Here is a 27,328-nt window from a genome sequence, read left to right on the forward strand (position 1 = left end):
TGCATTGCATTCATATTATAACTGTACAACATGTTTTAGAATGATATATGAATTATTCCTATGAAGTTGTCAACATAAAAGCTAAACTTATTTTTTCAACTATATTTTAGGAGAATACTTCCACCTAGAATGTGTTTTTTTCCTTATATGATTAAATGAAGTCTTGTCTGGTCTCAACAAGATAATGTAACACTTGAGACCAAATATGAAGGCAAGGAGTGTTGTACTGGAAGTCAAAATAGAGAATATTTCCATAGCCACCATGACCTTCCCTTTAGTGCTGTGGTAGACAGTAAGAAAGGTGACCCAGACACAGAAGAACACTAGCATACTGAATGATAGAAATTTGGATTCATTGAATGTATCAGGTAAATTTCTAGACAAAAAGGCCATGGTATAACTTCCCAGGTCCAAGAAACAGAGGTATCCCAGTACAGCGTGGAAAGCAAGAGATGAACCCTTGTTGCATAAAATGATGATGTGTCCATGTTCAGTATGAGCATCTCGGTCAATGAATGATGGAGACATTGCCATCCATATTCCACAAAGAAGAAGTTGGATCAGGGTGCAGATAGGAACAATGTAGTATGGACCCCTTGATATCATTAGCCACCTTACCATTCTTCCTGGAAAACTGACCTTAAAGGCAAGGATCACAGTAATAGCTTTGGCTAACACAGTGGCAAGAGCCACAGTGAATGCATCTCCAAAGGTGGTCTGCTGAAGGATGCAGCCAGTTGTGTTGGGCTGACCAATGAAATTCAAAGAACATAGAAATCAGAATTTGAGTGTGATGAGCAAAATGTAACTCGGAGCTTGATTATTGGCCTTGACAATGGGAGTGTCTCTGTGTTTTACAAAGATCCCTATAACAAAATCTGTAAGTGCAGATAAACATAAAGCTATGCTGGTTAGTGCCAGCCCCAAGGGTTCTTCACAGGCCAGAAAGCTCGAAGTTTATTGGTAGCAGTTGCTCTTCTCTGTATTTGCATAATGACTATCTGGACCCCTCAGACACTTGTCAGACTCTGTTCAGAAATATATGTCATCATGAGGTCATGAGTCCAGGCTAAGATTTTATTCTGAAATATTTCTAAATACAGGGACTATCACAGAAGTCACTGTACTTTGTTTTCTCAGGGAAAAATTAACTTACATACTGGTATGCATAATTCTAATTTTATAAAGTGCACCTTGGTCCTTCCTTATTTCTTTCCATATTTATATTCACATATAATAGGACTTGATCTAATCCTTCTTTAGTTACTACCATCACACTCATTTCCTTCCCTAACTTTTTACTCACTACTCAATGTCCTCTGTATCTCTACTTCTTACATTTAAATAACTACTCAATCCATTTAGAAGAGCTAGAGCATGTACAACTGGAATGGTTTCAGTGGGAAAATATGTAGACTTTTAAGCTCTACCTTTGTAAAGAATAGTATTATTTTTTCAGGTACTGATCACCTTCCAGTAAATTCCTTAACGATGTTCTTAATTGTGATCTAAATTTTACTAACTTAATGATTTTGTTTTCTTTTTGTACTATATTTTTACCTTTAGTGACAATGCTGTACCTCTTTTGAAAGTAACTCGAATACTAAATTACATTGCAAAAAAGTACCTGTGCCCTGATAGTACTCATAACTCACATATCCTTTTTAACTTAAACATAGAAAACCTAGATTAAAGGAAGTAGTCTTTGCAATACTTTTCAGATGTTTTCTTCTATTCTAAATTTCCTTTTTTTCCTCAAAATTCCTTGTGTTCTCAAATTCTGTATATTCTCTGCTCGAGTTTATGAAATAAACGCTATTACATTAGATAGTATTCAAATACCAGTCAATAATGTTTTTTTACCATTTGAAACAAGCATATATTTTCTCATAAATAGATTATTCCCAGAAGATGTGAGGGATTTTCAAAAAGATTATAATCCTCTGCTGTGAAGCTTTTAAAAATGTTTGGAAATATTATGATTAATACAAAAATATATGCTGCCATATTTATCAATTATATTATCTGGGCATGTTAGTTTGAATATACTTGGTACAGAGGGTGCCAATATTTGGAAGTGTGGTCTTGTTGAAAAAAGTATTTCACTGTGGGTGTAGGCTTTAAGGCCCTCATCCTAGGTGCCTGGAAGTCAGTCTTTTCCTAGAATCTTTCACCTGACAATGTTGAACCCTCACCTACTCTTGTCTCATGACTGCCTGGATACTGTCATGCTCTTGACTTGAGGATAACTTACTGAAAATTTGTAAGATAGTTCTAATTAAATATTGTTCTTTTAAAAGTTGACATTGTCAAAGTTGTTGTTTACAGAAGTAAAAATCAAGCTAAAACATAGGCAATACCCCAATTGTGGGTTATTGCTGAGATAACCTTGACCATGTTTTTGGTTATAAGAATGGAAAACATGAGATTTTTGATTTGGAAAGCAATACAATTTTTAAGTGGGGTTTAATGGGCCATCCTTGTATGGATATGGAATACTTTGTTGCTGAGGGTAAATTGAACTGCAGAAGCTTAGTTCTAGAAGTATCAGAGGAAAAGAATTTTTACATGGGGCTGCTCTTGTGGTATTTTGTTGAAGTATGTGTCTACCTTTTGCCCTTGTCTAAAGAGACTAACTGAGGCTAAGATAAAAAGAATTATATTAACTGGATTGGCAAAGAAAGACCCAAAGAGCTGAACATAGACTTAGATATCTGATTAAGTCTCAGGAAGAACATTTTCATGCAAGCATAGCAAGATTAGAAAGTAAAAAATATAAAACACATTGCTCAAGTAAAATTAAAAGGGCACCAAGAAATGAAATAAAGCTGATTCCTATGTTCAAAGAGAGAATGAATGAATTAAGAGCATGGATCTCCAGGCAAGAACCCACCCAACCAAACTTATTGTTTGTATTTTCAGTTGAAAAAGGAATACTTTGGAATTTTAATATGGAATGAACTACAATCCAGAAATACAGGGAAAACTGGAAGAGACAGGCTTTTGACCAAGATGTGATGAACAGTAGCCGTGAAAAACTTAGGCCAAGGCACGGTGACAAAGCAAAGCAGATATCTGAGTTTAAGTCCAGCCTGTGACAGAGTCAATTCCAACTAGAGAAAATCTAAGTGGGATAGTACATTTCAGCATTCAGGAAACAGAGCCATGCAGACCTTGGGTTGAAGATCAGTCTACAGATCAAGCCCAGTAAAGCCAAACACGTGCAGCCAGAGAGTTGTAAAACAAAACCTGGTAATAGAAAGTGGAAAGCCATATTCCAGTACTAGTAGGTAGACAAACTTGGCAACATTGGCCATGGGGTTCTGGCCTATGGGTTAATAAGAGAAGGAGATTACTGGAATAATTGAGGCTGGTTAGCTGGAGCTAAAAAATTAGCAATAGTTAAGAATAGAGGTGAATTCATCTGGGAAGTGTTTTCTGTGAATACAGAGAAGCTGTATACCCAAGGTTTTACTTGGTGCTGCAGTTGGACTTGGTTTTAGAGTCACACAGGTGGTACTGATTTTGAAAGTATGAAGGAGTCATGGAGAATAGCTGAAGCTTGGCACTATGAGAGGCCAGAAAAGACATTGGTGAAGATAAAGCATCAGTTGCAGTTGATACCTCAGGACTGCAGGTGTTGTGCAAAGACATTGAAGCTTAGGAGCTTAAACAAAGCCTATGAAAGGAAATTAATTGGTGAAGCCTAGCGGCAGTGGGAGAATCCAGTGTTCTGGAGATGTCAGAAACATGGTATTATTACCAAGAATACCAGCAACAGTAGAATGGAGTCAACCAGAGCCTGGAGTGCTACAGAGGGCTGAGCTATGGAAGTAATATAAGCCTTTTGGAGGAGCCTAGATAATATATGGATTCCAGACATTGGAATGAGAAGCTATAATGCTGAAGTTGCCTTGGAAACACACACACACACACACAAACCAGAACCATAGAATATATGCTGAGGAAAGCTGCTAACAGGGATTGGAACCAGATAAGAAGAAAAGATATTCCATGACAAGGCCAAGGTTAGACAATATCTTTCTATAAATCCAGCCTTACAAAGGATAATAGATGAAAAATTCCAACACAAGGAGGGAAACTAAACCATAGAAAAAGGATAAAAAGGTAATTTCTTGCACCAAAACCAAAAGAAGACAGACACAGAAACATAATTCCACCACTAACAGCAAAAATAACAGGAAAAAACAATCACTTAATATCTTTTAACAACAGGGGTTGTGATTTAGCTCAGTGGTAGAGCGCTTGCCTAGGAAGCGCAAGGCCCTGGGTTCGGTCCCCAGCTCCCAAAAAAAATATATCTTTTAACAACAATGGACTCAATTTCCCAATAAAAAGACATAGACTAACAGACTCGATATGTAAACAGGATCCAGATTTTTGCTGCTTACAGGAAACACACCTTAGAGACAAAGGCAGACAGTAACTCAGAGGAAAAGGCTGAAAAAGAATTTCCAAGCAAATGGTCCAAGGAAAAAAGCTGGAGTAACCATTCTAATATCAAACAAAATTGACTTTCAACCAAAAGTTATCAAAAAAGATAAGGAAGGACATTTTATATTCATCAAAGGAAAAATCCACCAAGATGAACTCTCAATCCTAAATATCTATTCTCCAAATGAAAGGGCAACTACCTTGATAAAAGACACCTTACTAAAGCTTAAAGCAACCAAGGCACTTCACATAGCAATAGTAGGAGATTTAAACACCACACCCTCATCAGTACACAGACTAGGGAAACAGAAAATAAACACAGACATAGTGAAACTAACAAAAATTATGAATCAAATGGATTTAACAAATATTTATAGAACATTTCATCCTAAAACCAAAGAATATACCTTCTACTCAGCACCACATGATACCTTCTCCAAAACTGACCATATAATCAGTCACAAAACAAGCCTCAAAGATCCAAGGAGATTGAAAGAATTCCATGCACCCAACCAGATCACCAGGGACTAAGGCTGGTCTTCAATAATAACAATAACAACAGAAATATGATATGTATATGAAAGTTGGATAAAGTTTTATTTAATGATAATTTCTTCAAGGAAGAAATAAAAAAAGAAATTAAAGACTTTTTAGAATTTAATGAAAATTATAACACAACGTACCCAAATTTATGGGACACAATGAAAAAAGTGCTAAGAAGAAAACTCATAGCTCTGAGTGCCTCTACAAAGAAACAAGAGAGAGCATACATTAGCAGCTCTACAGCAGACACGAAATCTCTGGAACAAAAAGAAGAAAATACACCAAAGAGGAGTTCAAGTCAGGGCTAAAAACAACATAGTAGAACCAAAAAGAACTATACAAAGAATCAACAAAACCAGGAGTTAGTTCCTTTTGAGAAAATAAAAAAGATAGATAAAAACTTAGCCACTTTAATCAGAGGGCATAGAGAGAGTATCCAGATTAACAAAATCTGAAGTGTAAGTGGGCAAACAATAACAGAGTCTAAGGAAATTAAAAAAAAAATCAGATCCTACTACAAAGCCTATATTCAACAAAACTGGAAAATCTGGTTGAAATGGACAATTTTCTAGACAGATGACTGGTACCAAAGTTAAATCATGATCAGACAAACCATTTAATCTGAACAAGCTCATAACTCCTAAAGAAATATAAGCAATTATTAAAAGTCTCCCAACCAAAAAGAGTTCAAGACCATATGGGTTTAGTACAGAATTCTATCAAACCTTTATAGAAGGCCTCATACCAATATTTTCCAAACTATTCCACAAAATAGAAACAGGAGGAACACTACCCAATTCCTTCTATGAAGCTACAATTATGCTTATACTTAAACCACACAAAGACCAAACAGAGAAAGAGTACTTCAGACCAATTTCCCTTATGAATATTGACACAATAATATTCAATAAAATTTTTGCAAACCAAATCCAAATACTGATCAAAATGACCATCCAACATGATCAAGTAGGTTTCATCCTAGGGATGCAGGGATTATTCAATATGCAGAAAATCATCAACATAATCTACTATGTAAACAAACTCAAAGACAAAAACTACATGATAATTTCATTAGATGCTGAGAAATCATTTGACAGAATTCAAAACCCCTTCAAGATAAAAGTCCTAGAAAGATCAGGAATTCAAGGCCCTTATATAAACAAAGAAATTAGGGAAATGACATCCTTCATAATAGTCACAAATAACATAAAATACCTCGGTGTGACTCTAACAAAGCAAATGAAAGATTTATAAGACAAGAACTTCAAGTCACTGGAGAAAGAAATTGAACAGGATCTCAGAAGACAGAAAGACCTGCCATGATCTTGAATTGGAAGGCTTTATATAATAAACATGGCAATTTTACAAAAGCACCCTACAGATTCAATGCAATTCCCATCAAAATTCCAACTCAATTCTTCATGGAGTTACAAAAAGAAATTTGAAAATTCATTTGCAGTAACAAAGTACCCAGGATAGCAAAAGCTATCCTCAACAATAAATGAACTTCTGGAGAAATTACCATCCCTGACCTCAAGATGTATTACAGAACAATAGTTATCAAAATTGTATGGTATTGGTAAAGAGACAGGCAGGTAGATCAGTGAAATATAATTGAAAGCCCAGTAATGAACCCACACACCTATGCTCATTTGATCTTTGACAAAGGAGCTAAAAGCATTCAGTGGGGGAAAAAAAATCACATTTTCAACAAATGGTACTGGTTTAAGTGGCAGTCAGCATGTAGAAGAATGCAAATCAATCTATATTTGACTCCTTGTACAATTCATAAGTCTGTGGATCAAGGACCTCCACATAAAACTAGATACACTGAAACTAATATAAAAGAATGTGGGGAAGAGCCTCGAACACATAGGCAGAGGAAATTTTCTTTAATAGGACACCAATAGCTCTGTACCCAATTTTATGGGATTATTTGATTCTTTGGAATCTAACTCTTTGAGTTCTTTGTATATATGAGATATTAATCTGTATCAGTTATAGGATTAGTAAAGATCTTTTCCTAGTCTCTTGCTTTCCCTTTTGTCTTATTGACAGTGTCCTTCGCCTTACAGAACTTTTGCAATTCTATGAGGTTTCATTAGTCGATTCTTGATCTTAGAGCATAAGTCATTGTATGTAAATACATAAAAATATCCAATTAAAAAGGAAATAAAAAGTACACAAATGGGACTTCATAAAAGTGCAAAGCTTCTGTAAAGCAAAGGACACTGTCAATAGGACAAAATGGAAATTAACAGACTAAGAAAATTTCTTTACCAATTCTATATTCAATAGAGTTCTAATGTCTAGTATATTAGATAGAAGAACAAAAAAGGTAAACTCCATAGAATCAAGTAACCAGATTAAAAATTGGGTACAGAGCTAAATGAAGAATTCTCACCTGAGAAATATCCAAATGGCCTTGAAACACCTCACCAAATGTTCATCCACCTTAATAATCAGGGAATGTAAATCACAACAACCCTGAGATTTCCCCCTCACACCAATCAGAATGGCTTGGATCAAAAACTCAGTTGACCATAAATGCTGGTGAGGATGTTGAGAAAGAAGAACACTCCTCCACCATTGGTGGCATTTCAAGCTGGTGAAACTACTCTGGAAATAAGTTCCTTGGGAAATTACAAATAGTACATCCTGAAGACCCAGCTATACAACTCCTTGGCATACACCCAAAAGATTCTCCAAAATATAACAAGGACACATGCTCTACTCTGCTCATATCAATGATATTTATAAAAGCCAGAAAGTAGAAAGAACCTAGATGTCCTTCAGCAGAGGAAGGGATATAGAAAATGTGGTATATTTATACAATGGAGTACTACTCAGCTATTAAAACAATGACTTCATGAAATTTTTAGGCAAATGTATGGAACTAAAAAAAACATCCTGAGTGAGGTAATGAGTCACAAAAGAACACACATGATATGTACTCACTAATAAGAGGATATTAGCCCAATAGCTCAGAATCCATAAGATATAATTTACAGACCACATGATGCTCAAGAAGAAAACAAAGTGTGGATGCTTCAGTCATTTTTTGAAGGGGAAACAAAATACTAACAGGAAGAAATGAGGTGACAAAGTGTGGAGCAGAGACTGAAAGCAGAGCCATCCAGGGACTGGCATACTTGTGGATCCACCCCACATGCAGTCACAAAACCCAGTCTCTATTAGGAATTCCAAGAGATGTATGCTAACAGGAGCATGATGTAGTTGTCTCATGAGAGTCTCTGCCAGAGCCTGATAAATACAGAGGAAGATGTTTACAGTCAAACATTGGACAGAGATGTGGTTCCCAATAGAGGAGTTAGAGAAAGGACTAAGGTAGCTAAGAGGGTTTGTAACCCCATAGAAAAAACCACAATATCAACCAGCAGGACACCACAGAGATCCCAGGGGAAAAAACACCAATCAAAAAGTATATATGGAGCAACTCGTGGTGACAGACAGCCACATATGTAGCAAAGAAAAGTCTTGTTGGACATCATTAAAAGGAGAGGCCCTTGGTCCTGTGAAGGCTCTATGCTCCAGTGTAAGGGAATGCCAGGGAAAGGCTGGTGGGAGGTAATGGGTGTGTGGGTGAAAGAGCATCCTGATGGAGGCAGGGCATTGGGGTATGCTTTAGGGAGTTTACGAAGAGGAAGGTAGGAAGGGAGATAACATTTGAATTGTATGTAAAGAAAATATCCAATAAATGTGAAAATTAAAAAGTTGAAGAAGACCTCATAAAATGGGGAGATTTCTCCTGCTCATAGATTAGTTTGATTAATACAGTAAATATGGTCATCCTACCTAAAGCGATCCACAGAATCAATGCAATCACCATCATGATTCCAACAAAGTTCTTCAGAAATATTGAAAGAGTAACTCTCAATTTCATTTGGAACAACAAAAAGCCCAGGATAGCAAAAAAATTCTGAACTGGAAAAGAACTTCTGGAGGAATTACCAACTCTAACATGGAGCTGTACCACTGTGCAAGAGCAATAAAAACAAACAAACAAACAAACAATTGTATTGGTACAGAGATAGACAAGTCAATCAATGGAATAGAATTGAAGACACAGGAATGAACCCACAGACTATGGTCACTTGACCTTTGACAAAGGAGCTAAAATGATCCAGTGGAAAAAAGATACCATTTTCAAAATATGGTGATGGTTCAACTGGAGGTCAACACGTAGAAGAATGCAAATTGACCCGTTCTTATCAACCTGTACAAAGATTAAGTATAAGTGAAAGAAAGACCTCTAAAAAATGAAAAAAAACCCACAGCCATACAAAAACTAATAGAAGAAAAAGATGGGAAGAGCCTCAATCACATGGGCACTGGGAGATAATATCCAATATATACAAAGACCTCAAGAAATTAGACTCCAGAGAGTCAAATAACCCTATTAAAATGGGGCTCAGAACTAAACACAGAATTCTCAGCAAGGAATATCAAATGGCTGAGATTTACCTTAAAAAGATCCTACACCATATATTAATGCATGAATCTGATTTTGAATAAGCATATTTGCTCATGTATATTGCACACCATTACACAACATCATACACATGATACTAACTTGGTATGATATCTTCTAGGTAAAATTAGAAAACAAAAAATTCTGTGACTGTGGACAAGATAAACCAAATTTTACATTATCTGCATTAGTGTTGTTTCAAACATCATAGGGCAGTGTGCAGACAATAAAATCAGTAGGAGAGTTTACCTGCCATGGAAAGGTCATTCCTTCATCATTTTCACATGGTTGCGTTTGGACTTGGTGAAGTCTCATATCATGGAGGCTGTGAGCCACAGCATACACACCATTGTAAATACTAATGTTCTCTTCACTCATGGCTACACAAAATATGTGACTAGGTAACACATCCAAAGAAGCATTGGTTTGACAGTTTTCCAAGAGATGACAATTAATATCAGAAAATGAGAACTTGAAGAACAAATTCCACAACTTCAGAAGATAAATGTCTTCTGGGTATCTCTTAGGATTAACTCGTATAATGAGTATGGTAAACTCAAAATTCTCTCTATAATTGTGCTTAAAAATTAGGCTTCCATGGAATGAGTCTAACATGAAGTAATCAGTAATTTCAGTAACATGGTATTCAATGTTCATGACCCAGACTTTCCATGTCAATAATCTTTGCCCAATATTTCTCATTAGACCTTCTAAAGAATCAATGTCACCATAAATGATTATTACACTTGTCTCATCCATATTGTCCCAGAATCTGGTAAAATATGAAGTCCATGTGGCTGGGATCATTTTTACAAAAGCAATGCAGACTCTTTGTCTCTCCATCTCCTCTCTAAAATCGAATAGAATTTTATTTCCTTTGTGGCCATCAGAGAGGATGAGACCTACCCACAACCACCTAAAATGAACCATCAAAGAAACAATGGCAGGGGAAAGAAATGTGTCCTTGGGGGCCGTCTGGTAGAGAGAAGAATACTGACCACGGTCACTCAAGACAGGATCATAAGGTCAAAAAGAAATCTGAACCAAATTGTGGAAAAGAGGAAGAATATTAATATCAAATAAAAAATTCTTTCCTGGGGCTGAGGATTTAGCTCAGTGGTAGAGCGCTTACCTAGGAAGCGCAAGGCCCTGGGTTCGGTCCCCAGCTCCGAAAAAAAGAACCAAAAAAAAAATTCTTTCCTGAAGCAATAGATAAAACAGGAGAAGATTTTAAAATAACATTCCATTTACTAGATTTTATAGAAATTTCTGTTAAGCCTGTAATTTTTAAGGACTTATCTGGTTTCATTTATACCAACCTTACTCTTACAAGCAAAATATATCTGGATTGAACTCCATGTGTCTGGGTATGTCTTTGATGTTTGATCAATTGCTCTTTCAGTTAAAAGCACCTATAATATGAACAAAGAGAATTGACTCTCAGTTTGCACAATCCAAATTTTCTCACCTGTGGAAATTTAAAGAGTTGAAGCAATGTCCCGATTTGGGCAGATGTTATCCATGATGTTCCTGTGAGTGCAGCAGAAAATTTTTCATTTTACAATTGTAATTAGGTAAAGCATTTCTCTGAATATAAGCAGTGAGCCAAATAACAGAATTCATTAGTGTTTCTTTCTCAGTGAATCTGACATTGTAGGAATCAAATCCAAGAGATATGTTAGGTAAAAGATTGGGGTTCCCATTGATCTCCTCAATGGCAAATACCAGAGTCAGAATATACTGGTAGTTCTTAAATTTATACCTGTGTAAGTGAAATAAAAACACACAATATTATAATCATATGTACCACATACATCCATATATTTAGTACAGTAAATCGTATAGTTCAACTTCGGTTCTATAAAACATGTAATTTATTTTCTTCAATATGAACTGACAAACTAGATTAGGTAAATATGTTAGGATTCAGCAAGAACTTTTACCACTATAAATCATTAATTATACATCCTCAAAGAATATTTTATTCATATTTTATAAATTGATTCTTTACACAGTCTGTTTACGAATCAAAAATCATTTTCCTCAAGAGTAGATCTGTTGAAATCTAGAACTTTAGCCTTTGGGGTCTTCCATTTGAAAACCAACTATTTTATTATTAACCAAACCACATTTTAAAAACAATATCTTAATTAAATAATATTCCAAAGTTAATTTCATTTCACATCTGAGCATTATACCTATGTCTCTGATATGTTTTTTTTATTATAGCAGCATGAAATTACTAGTGATAGAACAATCATTAAAAACCCTGCTTCTGTATTTGAATAGATGAGATTAAAAATAATGCAGCACCATGTCCTTCATATGTTTATAGCTATATGTACTTATGGTGTTTCTGTGTGTGACTGTGTGCATGTATGTCTCTTAGTATGTAGAGTAGTGTGGAGTTCAGCTAGTAAGAATCCAAGACAAGAGAACCCCATGCTGATTCCATGTTTTTAACCATTTTTAAAAAGTGTTAATTTTATTTATTTTATTGGACTTTTAAAAATTACATTTCAACTGTTATTCCTTTTCCCAGTTTTCTGACCATAAATTCCCTATCCTATACACCCTCCTCCTTCTTGTATAATGGTGATTCCCCCTCCCCAACAACCCACACATTCCCTTCTGATATTCCCCTACAACGAGGAATCCAGCCTCGGTAGGACCAAGGCTTCTCCTTCCATTGTTGCCCAACAAAGCCATCCTTTGCTACATATGCATCTGGGGCCATGGGTCTGTGCACGTGTACATTTTCTGTGGTGATTTAGTCCCTGGGAGCTCTGATTGGTTGGTATTGTTATTATGGGGTTGCAAGCCCCTTCAGCCCCTTTGGTCCTTTCTCTAATTCCTCCAATTGGGACCCTGTTCTCAGTCCAATGGTTGGTTGCTAGCATTCAACTCTTTATTTGTTATGCTTTGGCACTGCCTCTCAGGAGACAGCCATATCACGCTCCCATCAGCATGTACTTCTTGGCATCAGCAATATTGCTTGGGATTGGTGGCTGTACACACACACACACACACACACACACACACACACACACACACACACACACACACACACACATGGACTGGATCCCCGGGTGGGGCAGGCTCTGAATGGCCATTCCTTAAGTCTCTGCTCCAAATTTTGTCTCTATAATTCCTCCTATGAATATTTTTGTCCCCTCTTGTAAGAAGGACTGAAGCTTGTGCACTTTGGTCATCCTTCTTCAGCTTCATGTGGTCTGTGGATTTTATCTTGGATAATTCCAGCTTTTCAGCTAATATCCACTTATCAGTGAGTATATAACATGTGGGGTTTATTTTGTGATTGGGTTACCTCACTCATGGTGATATTTTCTAGTTACATCCTTTTGCCTATGGATTTCATGAAGTTGTTTTTCTAATAGCTGAGTCGCGCTCCATTATTTACATGTATCACATTTTCTGTATCCATTCCTCTGTTGAAGCACATCTGGGTTCTTTCTAGCTTCTGCCTATTATAAAAAAAGGCTGCTATGAATATAGTGGAGCATATGTCATTGTTATATGTTGTAGAATCTTTTGGGTATGTGCCCAGGAGTAGTATAGATGGGTGCTCAGGTAGTACAATATGCAATTTTCTGAGGAACCTCCAGAATGGTTTCCAGAGTTGTTGTACCAGCTTACAATACCACCAACAATGGAGATTTCCTCTGTCTCCACATCCTCACCAGCATCTGTTGTCACCTGAGCTTTGAATGTAGCCATTCTGATTGGTATGAGAGGGAAATCCTAGGGTTGTTTTGATTTGCATTTCCCTGATGACTAAAGATGTGGAACATTTAGTCCTTCTCAGACATTCAATATTCCTCAGCTGAGAATTCTTTGTTCAGCTCTGTACACTATTTTTTTATTTGTAAACTTTGAAAATATTTTTTCTTTTTTTTATTATTTTTTTATTAACTTGAGTATTTCTTATATACATTTCAAGTGTTATTCCCTTTCCCGGTTTCTGGGCAAACATCCCCCTCCCCCCTCCCCTTCCTTATGGGTGTCCCCCTCCCAACCCTCCCCCCATTGCCGCCCTCCCCCCATAGTCTAGTTCACTGGGGGTTCAGTCTTAGCAGGACCCAGGGCTTCCCCTTCCACTGGTGCTCTTACTAGGATATTCATTGCTACCTATGGGGTCAGAGTCCAGGGTCAGTCCCTGTATAGTCTTTAGGTAATGGCTTAGTCCCTGGAAGCTCTGGTTGCTTGACATTGTTGTACTTTTGGGGTCTCGAGCCCCTTCAAGCTCTTCCAGTTCTTTCTCTGATTCCTTCAACGGGGGACCTATTCTCAGTTCAGTGGTTTGCTGCTGGCATTCGCCTCTGTATTTGCTGTATTCTGGCTGTGTCTCTCAGGAGCGAACTACATCCGGCTCCTGTTGGTCTGCACTTCTTTGCTTCATCCATCTTGTCCAATTGGGTGGCTGTATATGTATGGGCCACCTGTGGGGCAGGCTCTGAATGGGTGTTCCTTCAGTCTCTGTTTTAATCTTTGCCTCTCCCTTCCCAGCCAAGGGTATTCTTTTTCCTCATTTAAAGAAGGAGTGAAGCATTCACATTTTGATCATCTGTCTTGAGTTTCGTTTGTTCTAGGGATCTAGGGTAATTCAAGCATTTGGGCTAATAGCCACTTATCAATGAGTGCATACCATGTATGTCTTTCTGTGATTGGGTTAGCTCACTCAGGATGACATTTTCCAGTTCCAACCATTTGCCTACGAATTTCATAAACTCGTTGTTTTTGATAGCTGAGTAATATTCCATTGTGTAGATGTACCACATTTTCTGTATCCATTCCTCTGTTGAAGGGCATCTGGGTTCTTTCCATTTTCTGGCTATTATAAATAAGGCTGCGATGAACATAGTGGAGCACGTGTCTCTTTTATATGTTGAGGCATCTTTTGGGTATATGCCCAAGAGAGGTATAGCTGGATCCTCAGGCAGTTCAATGTCCAATTTTCTGAGGAACCTCCAGACTGATTTCCAGAATGGTTTTACCAGTCTGCAATCCCACCAACAATGGAGGAGTGTTCCTCTTTCTCCACATCCTCGCCAGCATCTGCTGTCACCTGAGTTTTTGATCTTAGCCATTCTCACTGGTGTGAGGTGAAATCTCAGGGTTGTTTTGATTTGCATTTCCCTTATGACTAAAGATGTTGAACATTTCTTTAGGTGTTTCTCAGCCATTTGGCATTCCTCAGCTGTGAATTCTTTGTTTAGCTCTGAACCCCATTTTTTAATAGGGTTATTTGTTTCCCTGCGGTCTAACTTCTTGAGTTCTTTGTATATTTTGGATATAAGGCCTCTATCTGTTGTAGGATTGGTAAAGATCTTTTCCCAATCTGTTGGTTGCTGTTTCGTCCTAACCACAGTGTCCTTTGCCTTACAAAAGCTTTGCAGTTTTATGAGATGCCATTTGTCGATTCTTGATCTTAGAGCATAAGCCATTGGTGTTTTGTTCAGGAAATTTTTTCCAGTGCCCATGTGTTCCAGATGCTTCCCTAGTTTTTCTTCTATTAGTTTGAGTGTGTCTGGTTTGATGTGGAGGTCCTTGATCCACTTGGACTTAAGCTTTGTACAGGGTGATAAGCATGGATCGATCTGCATTCTTCTACATGTTGCCCTCCAGTTGAACCAGCACCACTTGCTGAAAATGCTATCTTTTTTCCATTGGATGGTTTTGGCTCCTTTGTCAAAAATCAAGTGACCATAGGTGTGTGGGTTCATTTCTGAGTCTTCAATTCTATTCCATTGGTCTATCTGTCTGTCTCTGTAGCAATACCATGCAGTTTTTATCACTATTGCTCTGTAATACTGCTTGAGTTCAGGGATAGTGATTCCCCCTGAAGTCCTTTTATTGTTGAGGATAGCTTTAGCTATCCTGGGTTTTTTGTTATTCCAGATGAATTTGCAAATTGTTCTGTCTAACTCTTTGAAGAATTGGATTGGTATTTTGATGGGGATTGCATTGAATCTGTAGATTGCTTTTGGTAAAATGGCCATTTTTACTATATTAATCCTGCCAATCCATGAGCATGGGAGATCTTTCCATCTTCTGAGGTCTTCTTCAATTTCTTTCCTCAGTGTCTTGAAGTTCTTATTGTACAGATCTTTTACTTGCTTGGTTAAAGTCACACCGAGGTACTTTATATTATTTGGGTCTATTATGAAGGGTGTCGTTTCCCTAATTTCTTTCTCGGCTTGTTTCTCTTTTGTATAGAGGAAGGCAACTGATTTATTTGAGTTAATTTTATACCCAGCCACTTTGCTGAAGTTGTTTATCAGCTTTAGTAGTTCTCTGGTGGAACTTTTGGGATCACTTAAATATACTATCATGTCATCTGCAAATAGTGATATTTTGACCTCTTCTTTTCCGATCTGTATCCCCTTGATCTCCTTTTGTTGTCTGATTGCTCTGGCTAGAACTTCAAGAACTATATTGTATAAGTAGGGAGAGAGTGGGCAGCCTTGTCTAGTCCCGGATTTTAGTGTTTTTTTTTAAAATAGGGTTATTGGATTCTCTATAACTTCTTGAGTATATCTTCTTGAGTTTTTGGTACATATTGGACATTAGCCCTTTATTGCCTGTAGGAATGTAAAGATCATTTCCCTATCTTTTGGTTGCCATTTTGTCCTAATGACAGTGTCTATTGTCTTACAGCAGCTGTGCAATTTTATGAAGTCCCATTTGTTGATTCTTGATCTTAGAACATACAACACAGGTGTTTTTTTGTTCAGGAAATTTCCCCAGTGCCCATTTGTTTTAGGCTGTTCTCATGTTTTTTTTTTATTAATTTGAGTGTATCTGGTTTTATGTGTAGGTCCTTGATCCATTTGGATTTAAGCTTTATACAGAGCAAAAAGAATGGATCAAATTTTGTTCTTCTACATGCTGACCTACCGCTGAAACAGCACCAATTGTTAAAAATGATATCTCTTTTCCACTGGATTGTTTTAGCTCCTTTTTCACAGAACAAGTGACCATAGGTATGTGGGTTCATTTCTGCATCTTCAGTACAATTCCATTGATCTAACTGCCTTTCTCTGTAGCAATCTCATACAGTTTTATCACCATTGCTCTGTAATACAGCTTGCGGTCAGGAATGTTGATTCTTCCAGTAGTTTTTTCATTGTTATTTGTGACTGTTATGAAGGGTATCATTTCACTAATTTGTTTCTCACCCTGTTTATCTTTTGAATAGAAGTCTATTGATCTAATTTAATATCCAGCCACATTGCTGAAGTTGTTTATTAGGCTTAGTAGTTCCCTAGTGAAACTTTTTGCGTCACTTTTGTATAATATCATATCATCTCCAAATGGTGATATTTTGACTTCTTCCTTTCCAATTTGTATCCCATTGACATCCTTTGATTCCCTGATTCCTCTGGCACTGCCTTTGAGTACTATATTGGTTAATTTGGGAGATATTGGGCATTCTCATCTAGTCCCCGATTTTAGTGGGATTGCTTCAAGTTTCTCATAATTTAGTTTGATGCTGGCTACTAGTGTACTGTATATTGCTTTTACTATGATTAGGTATTGGCCTTCAATTCCTGATATTTCCAAGGCTTTTAACATGAAGGTGTGTTGAATTTTGTCAAATGCATACTCGGCATCTAATGAGATGATCATCTGTTATTTTTTTCTTTCAGTTTGTTTATATAGTGGGTTGTATGATAGATTTCCACATACTGAACCATTCTGCAATGGCTATGATAAAGCATAATTGATCATAATGGATGATCATTTTAATGTTTACTGGGACTTGGGATGCAAAAATGTTTTTGAGTAATTTTGCATTGATAATCATAAGGGAAATTGGTCTGAAGTTTTCTTTCTTTCTACGATCTTTGTGTACTTCATAGAAGGAGTTGGATAGTGTTCCTTCTGTTTCTCTTTTATAGAATAGTTTGCACATTACTTTTACTAGGTCTTCTATGAAGATCTAATAGAATTATTGACTAAACACATCTGGTCCTGGACTTTTTTACTTAGGTGACTTTAACAAACATTTCTATAACTTAAGGAGTTATAGGACAATTTAAATGGCATATTTGACCCTGATTTGAATTTGGAAATTGGTATCCTTATATAAATTTGTCCATTTCCTCCAGATGTTCCAGTTTTGTTGAATATAGGCTTTTGCAGTAGGATTTGTTAATTTTTTGAATTTCCACAGATTCTGTTTTCATGCATCCATTTTCATTTCTGAGTTTGTTAATTTGGATACACACTCTGTGACCTCTGGTTAGTATGGCTAAGGGTTTATATATCATGTTGATTTTCTCCAAAGAAAAAGCTCCTGGTTTTGTTTATTCTTTGTATAGTTCTTTTTGTTTCTATTTGGTTGGATTCAGCCCTGTGTTTGATAATTTCCAGCAATCTATCTACTCTTCTTGCATTCTTGCTTGCATTTTGATTCTTTCTTTCTCTCTCTCTCTCTCTCTCTCTCTCTCTCTCTCTCTCTTTCTTTCTTCTGTTCTCTCTTTCTTTCTCTCTTCCTTTCTATCTCTCTTCCTTTCTTTGTTTTAGAGCTTCCAGGTGTACTGTCAAGCTGCTGGCATATGCTTTCTCTAGTTTCTTTTTGGAAGTACTCAGAGATATGAGTTTGACTCTTAGCACTGTTTTCATTGTGTCACATAAGTTTGGGAATGCTGTGCCTTCATTTTCATTAAATTCTAAAAAGTCTTTAAATTATTTCTTTATTTCTTCCTCGACCAAGTTTTTATTGAGCAGAGCACTGTTCAGCTTCCATGTGCATTAGAGTTTTCTGTATTTTTTGTTTTTGTTTGTTTATTTTTGTTTTTTGTTGTTTTTGTTTGTTTGTTTGTTTGTTTTTGTAATTGAAAACCAGTCTTAGCCCATGGTGTTACAATAGGAAGCATGGGATTATTTCAGTCTTCTTGTATCTGTTGAGGCCTATTTTGTGACAGATTATATGGTCAATTTTGGAGAAAATACCATGTGGTGCTGAGAAAAAGGTATATTCTTTGCTTTAGGATGAAATGTTCTATAAATATCTGTTAAATCCATTTGGTTCACAACTGCTTTAGTTTCATAATGCCTCTGTTTTTTTTTTCTGTTTCCATGAATTGTCCATTGATGTGAGTGGGGTGTTGAAGTCTCCAACTATTATTTGTGAGGTACAATGTGTGTTTGAAGTTTAGTAAGGCCCCTTTGATAAATGTAAGTGCCCTTGCATTTGGAGCACAGATATTTAGGATTGAGTGTTCATCTTGGTGGATTTTTCCTTTGATGAAAATGAAGTGTTCTTCCTTATCTTTTTGGATAACATTTGGTCAAAAGTCAATTTTATTCGATATTAGACTGGCTACTGAAGCTTGTTTCCTGAGACCATTTTCTTGGAAAATATTTTTCCAGCCATTTACCCTGAGATAGTGTCTGTCTTTGTCACTGAGTTGTGTTTCCTGTATGCAACAAAATGCTAGGCCCTCTTTACATATCCAGTCTGTTAGTCAACGTCTTTTTATTGGGGTATTGAGTTCATTGATGCTACGAAATATTAAAGAATAGTCTTTGTTGTTTCCTGTTATTTTTGTTGGTTGTGGTAAAATTATGTTTGTATTGGTATCTTCTTTTAGGTGTGTTGCAAGAACATTACTTTCTTGCTTTTTTCTAGGATGTAGTTCCCTATTCACTTTGGACTTTTCCATCAATTGTCCTTTGTAGGGCTGAACTTGATGAAAGATATTGTGTAAATTTTGTTTTCTCATGGAATTCTTGGTTTCTCAATCTCTGTTAATTGAGAGTGGTCCTGAATATATTAGCGTGGGCTGACATTTGTGTTCTCTTAGGGTCTGTATGACCTAAGTTCCTGTGTCTTAGGTCTGTCTCTAGAGGCTTCCTCTTTGGCCATGAAATGTGAGGAGAAGTGGTGGACATTCCTGGGCTCTCAGGATTGTCTGCACTTTTGTGTGTCCAGCTCTCTCCCCAACAGGATTTGGGTACAGAAGGCTGTGTGACCAGGTCAGCGCAGTGAGCAGGCAGAAACCAGAAGGGTTCTGCCCCTGACTGCTCCTGGGTTTATGTGACCTGATGGCTCCTGGCTGGTCCTTAGGAGCAGAAGTGGTGATCTTACCCCTTTGAGACTTGCTTTCTGCTCTGGATACAGGCATTGACCAGAATGACCTTCTCCCTGTCTGCTCCTAGGCTTCTGTGTCTTAGATCTCTAGGCAGCTTCCTCTTCTGACAGGAATGTGAGCAGAAATGGTGAAGCTGGCAGAAGCTGGAAGGTCCTGTCCCAGACTGCTCCTGTATTTGTGTGTCCTGAGGGCTCCAGGTAGGTCTCTGGGAGCAGAAGTGATGGTCTTACCTCTGTTCTCATGTGTGTCAGTGTTCCTGCCTACTGGCTTTCAGCTTGAGCACAGTCAGAGCTGATTCATTTCTTTATGCATTTATGTATTTATTTATGTATTTATTTGTGCATTTATGCATTTTATTCATTTTGGTCTCAGTTGCTTGCTTAGTTTACTCAGTAACACAGAGTCTATAACTTGACTGTCAATTGTTTTATTTATCAGACTGGTCTTAAACAATGAAATCCCACCTGTTTCTTTCTATAGACTTTTGGCAATAAAGTCTTGAACTAGCATATCTGCCTGCTGGATTTCTTTATTTTCTTATCATGTACACCTAGATCCCAATACAGCAAACTTCTAGAGTTTCTCTTGTTTCTCTCACCTACCCTTCACATAATCACTAGATTCTTTTGCAAAGTATGAAAACAGTTCCTCAAACGTGGAATAATCCACTCTCTGGAACATCTCTTCATGTGTTTTATAATAACTTAAAAAATAACATTTTACTGTGAAGGGTCCCAAATCCACACTGACAGAAGAGTATCACTTAGTTTCTCTGTCAAAGTGAGTTGATGACAGAAATAAAATTTCATTAAGGTTTCATTTATGAAATAGAAAAATATCATCCTGAGTGAGGTTACTCAATCATAGAAAAACATGCTTGGTATGCACTCATTGATAAGTGGATATTAGCCAAAAAGCTCGAATTACCCAAGATGCAATCCACAGGCCAAAGGAAGCTCAAGATGCAGGATGACCAGAATGAGGGTGCTCCCACTCCTTCTTAAAAGGGGAATAAAAATATCCATAGGAGGGGATATGGAAGCAAAGTTTAGAGCAGCGACACAAGGAATGACCATTCAGAACCTGGCCCACATGTGGCACATATATATACAGCCACCAAAACTAGACAAGATTGATGAAGCTAGAAAATGCATGCTTGGGGCTGGGGATTTAGCTCAGTGGTAGAGCGCTTACCTAGGAAGCACAAGGCCCTGGGTTCGGTCCCCAGCTCCGAAAAAAAAAAAGAACCAAAAAAAAAAAAAAAAGAAAATGCATGCTGAGAGGGACCGGATATAGATCTCTCCTGAAGGAAACATCCAGAGCATGTCCAATACAGAGGTCAATGCTAGCAGCAAACCACAGAACTCAGGATAGGACCCCCTTGGGGGGAATTAGAGGAAGAATTGCAAGAGGTGAAGGAACTTGCAACGCCATAAAAACAACAATGCCAACCAACCAGAGCTTCCAAGTACTAAACTATCGAAGAACTATACATGGACTGACCCAGGGCTCCAACTGCATATGGGGCCTTGTTCAGGCCCCAGGGGAAGGGGAACCCCTTGGTCCTGCCAAGGTTGGACCCCCAGTGCAGAAAAATGTGGGGGTTGAATAAGGGGGATGTATAGAGGGAATACCCATATTGGGGAGAGAGAGGGGAAGGAATGAGGGCTTATGAACAGGAAACCGGGAAGGGGAATAACGTTTGAAATGTAAGTAAAGAAATGTATCTAATAAAAAATTTTTAAAAAAGTTCAGCTCAAAAGCAGAGGAAATCAACTAAGAGCCAGAAGTTATTAATAACCTCGGGGAAACAATGAATGTTATATTCATGATCTCATGTTAAATATTAAATATGATAACAGACAATGACCTGTGAATGTTCAAGTGAATCAAAACCCCAGCAAGGAAAATGGAAGTCAGCATGAAGTCCAACCCCTATTTAAGAGGGAATTCTTCTTAGTTTGGGTTTTATTGCTGTGAGGAGACACAAGGAGCATGGCTATTCTCATAAAGGAAACGATTTAAGTGGAGCTATCCTACAGTTTCAGAGTTTTAGTCTATTATTTTCATGGTGGAAACCATGGCAGTTTACAAGCAGAAATAATCTTCTAAATTTATCTGAGTGTTTTACATCTTAATCCATGGACGACCAAAGTAGAAACTGGAACATACTAGCTAGACTTGTTCTTCTTAGACATGTATCCCAACAACCCGAATGGCACACTTCCTCTAACCTGCCCATGCCTACTGCAACAATAACAAACACCCTTATAGTGCCATTCACTGTGATCAAAACATTATTGTGGATTACAGTATTTCAAGATAAGGCAGTGCTATTTTTTAAAAAGCTAGTTTGGCATTCTTTAAGTCAATGGAACCCTTTCAGACAAGGAGAATACCTGTTTGGATTTCTGCTTTGAGTGGGAACAAGATCATTAAAATTTATGGCATCTTCTCCTTATTGGGATATTGTTTACTGCTATGTTCAGGCTGGTTGTTTGAATAATTTTGTGAGTCATGCTTGATTTATTAAATATTTTCTTTCCTTGATTTCTAAGATTTTGGATGGTGTTCTGATTCTGTGAGGTTGTTGTAATGAGTATATCTTGAAAATATAAAGTAAAAATCTCAGCACACTCTAAATTAGTTTCCAGATTTTTTTAATTGTCTTTAGAAGAGATTGACAAGTGGGTGTAGCATTCTCAGAGGACAGATGTTTTAAAAATATATCTTGGGCTTCAAAGCCTCTATCGAGCAACAGAGTCCTCAAAATATTTTTTTTTTGGTTTTTGTATTATATTAACAAGCCTTTTGATATTTGTATCTATTGGGGAAGAATCTCCATGCTTCAAGAACTGAAGCTGCTATTTTTACTAGAACTTCCTTGTCTTTTTTTTTTTGTGAGTTGTTCCTTCAAACCATTCCCCCATACCCATAAACATTTCACATTTCCCTTTTCCTTTTTTTCAGACATTTTAAATAACTATTTGATCCAAGTTCTTTTATATACATATTCATCCACAGTAACAGTTCATCTATAGTTAGGCAGACTGGCTATTTTAAACTAATCATGAGGAGTCATAAGCAATTTAAATGGAAAGGTTTCCCATAAAGGATACTTATCCTCTTTGTTATTCTCCATATTCACTGAAAAAGAGCCTAACAGCTCACCTTTGTTGAGCTTGGAGTACACTAGAGGCAGAGACCTCTTCAGTTTCTTTATATATTTTTTCAGGGAGTCTTATGGAGTGACTTGTAGGCCACTTATGTTTATGATATTTTGTTAATTTTTTTCTGAGTCAGTTTCCTTCTCTGTGGTTGATTTTTCCTTTTTTGATTTATCACTACCCTCTCCTTTTTCAGACTTTTCTGTTGAGGAATGAACATTTTTCTTAGATCCTGAGAGAGACAGTAATAACAGAATCCCCTCACAAATAGAGGAATTTAATGTCTCTGGGCACATATGACTTTTATTGTTTTGTTATCTGCCAATGCCTTCCTAAGCACATTTAAATAGCAGTCTTTGTAAGAGGCACACCTACTCCTCCATTCTCTTAAACCAGGTTTTAATATCTTACCCTGTTTTCTCCTATGTATCCATATCTAAAGTTCTCCTTCCTGGAAATGAAGGACTGACCATTTGTACGAACTGATGAAACTCAATCAGCTGGCTAGTGCTAACCTAAATGCTATTTTCCTTTAAGAGTATGCTTAATAGCATCTGTATATAACTCTCTGTCAGTAGATTCACTTTGTCTCCTCCTGAGAGATACATGAAATGCACACAACCCAGAAACGATGGCTCCTGACCTAAGATTGGTCCAGATAGCTCCCAATAGAACTGATGAGAGAATTTCCTGGTGACAGCAGACAATTACAGCCAGAGCTAATGACTCCTGGTATACCTTGGGCATTGATGGCAGTCAACCAACCCAACCAGGTTCTGATAGCACCAACTATCTGCCTCTGCAGATTGCAGCAGGCAATTTCAAGAAAGAGGTCATGGCTCCTGGCATAACCCAGTGCTAATGGTACCAAATATCAGCCTCTGCTGATGGCAGTTGTCCATAGTAATTCCCATTTCTCACCCTCCATAACCAGGCACTCCCTGGCCAAGGGGTTTTCAAGGTCCGGTTGAGAATCCTATCTATGTGGACTTACCTTAAAAAGTCCCTGTTCCACGGCACCAATTTAGATCCTGGAAGCTTCCCACACTGGAAAGGGTAGAGATGGCACAGCTTAGGACTCTAGTGTGGCTTTAAAGTCTAAGGGTTTTTTTTCCTTTTTCTTTTTTTTTTCGGAGCTGGGGACCGAACCCAGGGCCTTGCGTTTGCTAGGCAAGCGCTCTACCACTCAGCTAAATCTCCAACCCCAGTCTAAGGGTTTCCATATATTCTAGCTCTCTAACTATACTGAAGTACTGATGATAACTTCTAAAACTCTAAAAACTTTCTTGTTCTTTCTGAGTGTAAAAAGCTGCTGGTTTAGGAGATTGATATCTGTAGCCATGCAGCTATGGATTAAGTAATGTAGCCTTTGATTTATCTCAGCAGAGACTGCATGGCTATTTCAGTCTGCTAGTTGGAAGTTGCAGGAAGAAAGGGGAATACTTTAAAAAGTCATTATAGCATTTACTTCTAACTTGTAAAACATTTCTGATGAAAGCCATCTAAAAAAAATGGGAAGAGCAGAAAAATCCTAAATGGAGCAAGGGAAATTTTTCTCTCTTCTCCTCTTAGTCTAAGTTTTCTGTCCAAAAAAAGTTCTCTTCAGCTCAGTTCCTCAGACGTGTCTCTTTTTCTTAAGCACTTATACATCTTTTAGGATACATGGTCACATACTAAAAAGTTTATCACAAGTTCACACATAAAATCAAATCATAAATTGAAATAAAAATTTACAACAAAAATGTTTGATTGCATATCCATTAGGAGTAATTATCTGGCTAAACTTTCATCTCCTTTCACAGGTCCACAGATTCATTGAAAGTTAAAAAGCCATAACTTAGTCATTGGTGAAGATTTGTATAGATGAACTCTGTCAATATTTTATCTTCTGCCACAGCAGCTATGATAAATCACAGTTCCCTTTTATGAACTTTGCTTAATTGTCTTACAAGCTCTTGGAATGTGCTCTGGGTAGTAGACAGTCTGGATACTATCTAGAAGTAATTACTGGTGACACATGTGAGACTGGCAGAGTTCTCATTGAGACTATCAGAAAAAGAGCTAATAGGATTACAACTATAAAGAAAGCTTAATAATATAATTTTAGGAATTCTTATAAAATCATCATTAAGAATTAAGAAGTCATCTATTTGTCTGTATAGCATCACTAAACAATCTTCCTGAATATGCAGAGATTTGCTCAAAGGGGTAGGCAAATACATAGTTATTGTTATATATGTTCAATAATAACAGAAAAGCATATTAAAAGCAGGAATCTTTCCTAAATTATTTATTCCTATGCCTTGGCATTTGGAGCTTCAACATAGATATAATATAAAGTGTAGTCATTTCTGGAAAATTACCTGCTAGATATCAGTTTGTCTTATGATGGATCCTGACAAAATTTAAAGTTGGGAATGAAAGATATAGGTGGAGCGGGTAGGTACTGAACTAGGTGGGGACTTTGAAGAATATGAACAATGCACTGAATTGCTTATAAATGTAGATATATTATTATTATTATTAATATTTTCAAGGAAAATTTTTATGGTGGGGAGGAGAACTTGCTCAACAATTAACTGTGTTATTATTCCAGACAATCCAACTTATTCTGAGATTCCCAGAAATTATATTAGGCAGCTCACAAATATCCAACTCTTAAGGATCCAATACAAGTACTTTGATTCAGTTGGCCTAAATATGAAAGTGTCCTGTACTCACACATAAACACAGTCACAAACATACACAAAATAAAAAAGAAAATGTAGTCATAATAATACCACTATGATGACATGCAGTAGAGGTGCTGAAACATAAAAAGCAAAATCAACAACCTGGCATCCTGAGTATAGGAAAATTGATTATTTTACCTACTTGAGTATATATTTGAAAGTAAGTATAATGATATTTTGTGAATGCATGCATGTGTTTTGAAATTAACTATTCTTTATTTAAATGATTAATAAAGTTCTTTGACATCACAAACAAATGATAAAACAATTAGAAATAAGTGAAGTAAAATAGTCCAAAGAACAGAATTGGTAAGTTGCATGTTTAATTTAAGAAATAAGATCAATGATATTTTCTTATGGATATATATTATATATTCAAATAAACCATATAAATAAATACTTTCTTGCCATGCTGCCTATATTCATACAGCTGTAAGAAGGTCTTCTTGGGACAGGAAAGTCTAATTGAAATTAAAACATCTTATTTCCTTTATTAAGAAACACACATGGATATATCTGTCCGACTCAGCAATACCTGTCAGACACTATCCATTAACTGGGATTATTTAACACAAGCTAAGAAACAGTACTATTATGAAACTTTCATAGTCACTATGTCTTGGTAGACACATATATAAAAACAAGAATAAATATTGCAAACCAATGAAGTTAACAGATAAACACAAGGAAGCTGTCTGAGTATAAAAACTAAAATATCGGGGTTGGGGATTTAGCTCAGTGGTAGAGCGCTTGCCTAGGAAGCGCAAGGCCCTGGGTTCGGTCCCCAGCTCCGAAAAGATGAACCAAAAAAAAAAACTAAAATATCAAACAAACACATAATAAAGTATGAGATAGATGAAATATCTTTGGAGCACAGAGAAGTATTCACAACTTCTAATTGTGAGATTCTTAACTCTGGAATCAGCTGCATGTAACACATATGGGCTCTTCACTCAACCATTAAAACACTCCCAGCCTACTGCACTTAGTACATCCTGTAATATCATAGCCACAATGATGACATTTATATGCTATGAACACCAAGGTCAAGTTTGGGATAAATCATCTTTCCTTGAAATCATAATACAAGAATTGCAAATAAGAGGTTATGGTTATTAATCAAATGAGGAAACTAAAGTGAGTGCAGTCAAAGTTACTATTTAATTTTGCCCCTCCCCCGAGTAAGGAAAATAAAGTTGATGAAAAGATTTTAGAATCTCTAAGAGTGAATTTGTAAAATAAAAAATAAACAATATGTAAATTTTAGTGACTACACCATCTAAATCATAAGATTTCTGAACTCAGAAAATAAATAATTTTAATCACTGTATGTAATTATCCAAATATTGATATGGTAGAGTTGAATGTGGCATTTTCTTCCCAGTATAGAAAGTATGAAGGGGAAAAATCCACCAATCATAATATCTCCTTCATGGTGAAATACTTCACTGATTATGTAAGAACACCTACTGATATTAAAGACAATAGCAGAGACAAATTTGAGAATCTGCAAGAGCCAGAAGATAAAAATCCAGGAGGACATCCTATTAGTACATAGGTCTGCTTGATGAAGAACACACAGTGTCCAGTACATATATACTCGGTTCATGGTTTGTGACCATATATGTTTTGAATTTGTTGATGACTCAGTCTGTCACACTAATCATTCCAAGGGATTAGAAATGCCACTGGGAATTTTGAATCTATCCCTTGGACTCTGCTTCTGATACCCTCTGTTCAAGTGAAAAATAAGTTGGCAAATATGTTTGTTCATATTCTTCACTAGCCAGTGGCACTATGACTTCAGCAAAGATTACA

The 27,328-nt window shown here is 36.8% G+C and overlaps 1 pseudogene; it reads right to left on the reverse strand.

Moving 5' to 3' along the window:
- Positions 1-99: 99 nt before the first annotated feature.
- On the reverse strand, positions 100-27,053 carry Vom2r-ps18 (vomeronasal 2 receptor, pseudogene 18; annotated as a pseudogene).
- Between the last annotated feature and the right edge of the window lie 275 nt (positions 27,054-27,328).

The sequence above is a fragment of the Rattus norvegicus genome, chromosome 1 (genome assembly GCF_036323735.1).
Source record: "Rattus norvegicus strain BN/NHsdMcwi chromosome 1, GRCr8, whole genome shotgun sequence".
Taxonomy (NCBI): Eukaryota; Metazoa; Chordata; class Mammalia; order Rodentia; family Muridae; genus Rattus; species Rattus norvegicus.